This window comes from Papio anubis, chromosome 12, assembly GCF_008728515.1.
Source record: "Papio anubis isolate 15944 chromosome 12, Panubis1.0, whole genome shotgun sequence".
NCBI classification, from domain to species: Eukaryota; Metazoa; Chordata; class Mammalia; order Primates; family Cercopithecidae; genus Papio; species Papio anubis.
This window is the reverse complement of record NC_044987.1, coordinates 50,980,688-50,986,687: the sequence shown is the minus strand read 5'-3', so window position 1 is coordinate 50,986,687 and position 6,000 is coordinate 50,980,688.

The following is a 6,000-nucleotide window of genomic DNA, read 5'->3' as shown; positions in this document are numbered from 1 at the left end:
CTCAATCCTGGAGCTTCCTACCCAGCGACCGTAGCCTCTTTGAACATCCGACCCTTCATCTATAAACTGCGATATAATGACCTCACGGGGCTGTTGTGAAGCTCAAGTGAACAACCGTGGACAAAAGCTCTTTTTGCAAACTGTACTCTTAGGCAAGAACAAACTTAAAACTGTCCAAGTAGAGAGTTTGTCCTTTTTAAGACAACAATAATCCCCATAAAATTCTCCTCCCAGTTCTCTAGGCACATAGATAAATATGCAGTAGTTTTGGTCTGTTCTCTATTCTTAGATCTTGAAAGAGCCTCTGTGAAGCTGGAACAGCTTTCAAATTTTGAGACCCCTTATCTTGAATTAGTCTTCTTCCCTTTAATATAGCTTGTCATAGGGATTCATATGTTTATTTAGGATTGATATTTACAATAAGGGCTTTCCCTACCCTCTGAAAATTTTACGCCAAACAGTAGCCAAAATCTGATGCCTCTTGTGCTTGAAAATTGGGCTAAATGGCTCCAGCATGTGGAAGGCTCCTCCTCTCAGCCTCTCAAAATTGGGCCTCTTCAGAGTAAGATAAGAAACATAGGCGGCTGTGGTGGTTCATGCCTGTAATCCCAGCACTTTGGGAGGCCAAGGCAGGCAGATCCCTTGAGGTCAGGAGTTCGAGACCAGCCTGGCCAATATGGTGAAATCCCGTCTCTACTAAAAATGAGAAAATTAGGCAGGTATGGTGGTGGGCGCTTGTAATCCCAGCTACTTGGGAGGCTGAGGCAGGAGAATCACTTGAACTTGGGAGGCGGAGGTTGCAGTGAGCTGAGATCAAGCCACTGTACTCCAGCCTGGGTGACAGAGCAAGATTCCAACAGAAAGAAAGAAAGAAAGAAAGAAAGAGAGAGAGAGAGAGAGAAAGAAAGAAAGAGAGAAAGAAGGGAAGGAAGGAAAGAGAGAAAGAGAGAGAGAAAGAAAGAGAGAAAGAAAGAGAGAAAGAAAGAGAAAGAATATAGCATCACACTCATTTTGTTTTACGCTGGTCCTTTAAGTCTCACTCTGATTTGCTCTAGTAGGCTAAAGAATTTAGCAACTCAGCCAATGGATTCTGAGTTCTGAGGGACAGTCAGGATTTAGTGGGAAGGGCGTATGAAGAGACAGGGGGAAGACTGCAATGGAAGAAGTGCTTTCTCTTTTTTTCCTTCTTTTTTTTTTTTTTTTTTTAGTTGAGATAGAGTCTCACCCTGTCGCCAGGCTGGAGTGCAGTGGCATAACCTCAGCTCACTGCAACCTCTGCCTCTAGGGTTCAAGCGATTCCCCTGCCTCAGCCTCCCAGGTAGCTGGGACTACAGGCACGCGCCACCACGCCTGGCTAATATTTTGTATTTTAGTAGAGACAGGGTTCCACCATGTTGACCAGGATGGTCTCAATCTCCTGACCTCATGATCTGTCCACCTCAGCCTCCCAGAGTGCTAGGATTACAGGTGTGAGCACCACACCTGGCCAGAAGAGGTGCTTTCCAATTGCTACCCTTAGCACTCAGGGATGTTTTCTTGGACCTCGCCCAGAGCTATACTTAGGATCAAATGGAAAGATGGGATCATTAACTCAGCCCTGGAATGCAGTCTAGCAGCACTGATGAAGCAATTGCCACAGTCTGATTCCTCTGGGCAGGCTGCACACAGAGAGTCTGTGTTGTTGTTGGGAGATCATGAGTGCTTTGCAAGTTTCTCCAGTGCTCCTACTGCTTCTGTTCTCACGATGGTTGTGGATACCTTTTCCCATTTCGCTTATGGGGCCTATAATATCCCAAGTTTGCCTTCTGGACTGGGAAGTCTTCCCTTCCAGCTCACAGGTGGCCCCATCAACACTGGAATAGCTATGACCTTCAATTTTTCAGACTTCTACCTCCATCCAGATTACTACTACCACACATATCACATTTGATCTTACTTCCTCACTTCTTTCCTCCACTAGTGCCCCCACCTGGATTGCTCTTCTCTTGTTCATCTTAAATCATGCTTTCATACCCAGTTCTCAAGTGACATCTCACTTTAGTTCAACTTTTCTCAAACTCCTACTATCTATTATGAAGTAGACATTGCATTAGATTATGGGGCCACAAGGTTAATGATACACAAACACGGTTTCTGCCCTCACAGAGTTCACATTCTTGGAGGGAAGAAAGACAAGAAAACAAATGGAATACAATGTGATCAGACAAATCACCTAGTGGTATGGGAAATACAGATGCCTGGGAGAATTTAGGGCAATTTATATATTTTCTATGAAAACTACCTTGAAATCTTCAATATACCCATTTGTATTTCCCAGGAACTCTTAATATGTTTGAAGTCGCTTAGCTTAGATCACGTTATTTTTGTGTCTCAACCAGATTTCTGCCCCTTGTGTTTAAGAAACATGTTCTTTTATATCCCACCCATTGTAAGTAACATTTCATAATACTTCTCTGGCTTAATAGTTGGTTGCTTGCTTTGGGGTAGAATGGAGTCGGAGAAAAAGCTTGGGTTGGGGAACCAGGAAACACTGGGTTCTAATTTTAGTAATGGCATTTGTTAGTGGTAGACTTTGGCAAGACTATTAGCCTAAGTCTCAGTTCTTCTTAAAATGGAGATAAGAACATTTTCTTCACAAGTTGTTATGATTTAATTAGATAATTTAAGTAAAGTGCCTGGTTTTAAAGTAAAATTCTCTTTCTTCCTCCTCTATTTTCTGAGAGGACTGTTCAGAAGGTTATATTTCTTTGTGTCTCTCCACAACTAAAGTGGCCATATTTTTACAAATGAAAAATCTGGACACTAGCTTTGAAAAACTTTTTTCCAGTTTGTGAATTTATTCATATAGAAAGTCTTACAAAAACATAAAAATTAAACCACATCTAGAGCTTGCTTCTTGAGGACAAGGATCATGTCTATCTTGTTCAACATTGTGACAGTGCTTATTTCATGATAGGTATTCAACAAAAATCCAAGGATAGAACAAATACATTGATAATAGTAAATTTATATAAAATGGATTATAAGAATTCACAAAAATCAGTTTCAAATATCATAATAGGCCAGGCATGATGGCTCATGCCTGCAATTCCAGCACTTTGGGAGGCCGAGGTGGGTGGATCACTTAAAACCAGCCTGGCCAACATGGTGAAACTCCATCTCTATGAAAAATACAAAAATTAGCCAGGTGTATTGATGTATGCCTGTAATCCCAGCTACTTGGGAGGCTGAGGTAGGAGAATTCTTGAACCTGGGTGGAGGAAGTTGAGGTGAGCAGAGATTATGCCACTGCACTCCAGCCTGGGCAACACAGCAAGACTCTGTCTCAAAATAAAATAAAATAAAACAAAATAAAATAAAATATCAGAATATTTGAAATTTAGACTGTCTCAAAATATCCAAATCAAAATTACATACTCCTGGCTTCAATATGACTGCCTGTGGCACGAACCCACTGTCTTAGAGGAGCTTGATTGAGGATGATTGGCAGTAAGATTCCATACTGAAAGCAGTTGCTCCTGACAGCTAAGTGGGGCAGCTGCAAGCAGGATAGATGGAGAAATGGTAGTTTCACACAGTGAAGTCTAAAAATGCCTCAAAATATTGATTTTAGAGAGGAGCAGGAAGAGGGACACATATCTAGCCAACTGTTCCTGAAAAATAAAAACTGGGGCTTTGACTCATTGGTAGGGGACAGGTAGCACCACATTTCTCCAATATTTTCTGGTTTTTGAAACACTTTTATACACGTTCTGTCATTTGATCTCTACAATAACTGTATAGACTAGGTAATTCAGTTCAATAACATTTGAGCATTTTCTAGGTCCTTGTTACTGTCGTTAGTACTATAGGACATGAATACGAATGTCATTGTTCTTTTGCTACAGTAATAATTACCATGTATTGGGCTCTAACTACTTGCCAGGCACTATACTAAGTTTCAGTCTTTGTTTTTAAAATATATCATCACAATTATTCCTCAAATAATCTATGGTATTGCTTTTTGTTTGTTTTGCTTGTTTTAGACATAAAGAAACTCATGCTTAGATATAGTAATAACTTGCCAAGGTTACATAGTTAAGAAGTCATATTAACACATAATTAAAAAGTAAGACGTGGAACTCTAACCTGGGTTTCCGTGACTCCAAAGCCCTTGTTCTCTCAACAGGTTACCAAAAGATGCTAGTAGTAATTTGGTTAACAGTTGCTCAGTGCTAGAAATATATCTTGAATCCTATATGAAATAAAATAGAATATACATTTAAATAATAAAAATGTTGTGGTCCTTGCAAAATAGGTGTTTCTTACACCAAGTCTTTTTTTTTTTTTTTTTGGACACAGGGTCTTGCTCTGTTGCCCAGGTTGGAGTGCAGTGACATAATCATGGCTCACTGCAACCTTGACCTCTCAGGTTCAAGCAATCCTCCTGCCTCAGCCTCTCGAGTAGCTAAGACCACAGGCGCACACCACTATACCTGGCAAATTTTTTGATTTTTTTGTAGATACAAGGTATCACTCTATTGCTCACACAAGTCTCGAACTCCTGTACTCAAGTGATCCTCTTGCCTTGGCTTCCCAAAGTGTTGGGATTACAGGCATGAGTCACTGTGTCCAGCCTCTTACAGCAACTTTTATGGAGAGCCATTTGGCATTACATATCAAAATTTAAAATGCTTAACCCTTGAACTGGCAATTCCACCTTTGTAATTATTGAGTGACTCTAAATAGGAAAATACAGTGTTTTTAGGCTGGGTTCTTCCTGAAACAGTCCCTGAGACAAGGCATTGAATTTAAGTAGTTTATTTGGACAGTAACCCCAGAATCACTGTTGAAGAAGTGGCGAAATGAGAAAGGAAAAGGAAGGTAGACCATACAGAATGCAAGGTTACTGATGTGGGAAACTGAGGCTCAATCCCACTCAAGGAGACTACATAAAATTTGCATCGGGCTGGGCATGGTGGCTCACACCTGTAATCCCAGCACTTTGGGAGGCTGAGGCAGGTGGATCACCTGAGGTCAGGAGTTCAAGACTAGCCCTGATTAAAATGGTGAAACCCCATCTCTACTAAAAATACAAAAAATTAGCCAGCGTGGTGGTGGGTGCCTGTAATCCTAGCTACTCGGGAGGCTGAGGCAGCAGAATCACTTGAACCCAGGAGGTGGAGCTTACAATGAGCCGAGATCGTGCCATTGCACTCCAGCCTGGGCGACAAGAGCAAAACTCAGTCTCAAAAAAAAAAAAAAAAAAAAAAAAAAAAAAAATTGCCTCAGCGGTGTCTTACCCAAGGAAGTTGGGATATTTACAAATTCCTATCCATCATTGGATGGTGGGCTACTGGGGAGAGGGGGCTGTTAATGCTCTGCCCACTGTGGACCAAGCTGTCTCCTACCACTGAGAAAGCCTAAGGCATAGTCACAGGTGGTCGAAGTAAATATTTCACTATGTTTAAGGAAACAATGAGTGCCAAGGGACTATCAGTGGGGCACCCACAGCATCTGTTGTAGTAGATAAATGTACAAAGGTGTTAGCTGGGTCATTGTTTATAATAGCAAAATACTATAAACACCTGAAATATATTTTACTTCAGAAGGGAGAAGTTAAGGTTGCCTGAACAACCTATGACAAAGAAAAGTGATTTCTTTTAAGCTTTTTCAAAAACTTAAAACCAGGGGTCCCTCACTAAGTCTGGAGTGTCAGGAAAATCCTCTTTGGGAAAGTGACATTAATCAAGTATATGTTTTGGGGAGGGAATGCTAGAGGGAAACAGTCCAAGCAGAAGAAATGGCATTGCTAAAGCCCTAGTGAAAAGGAGGCTAATGTGGCTGGAATAGAGAGAGAACCAAGGAAGACTGACTTCCTGAGGTTTAAGGGGTAGGCAAGGGCCAGAGTAAGTGGTACCTTGTAGGATTTGGGACTTGATCCTGGGGACAATGGGAAGCTGTAGAGGGGTTTAAGTTTTTGCAGCACTACATCAGTGTAGTGTGGGATAAAAATTAAAA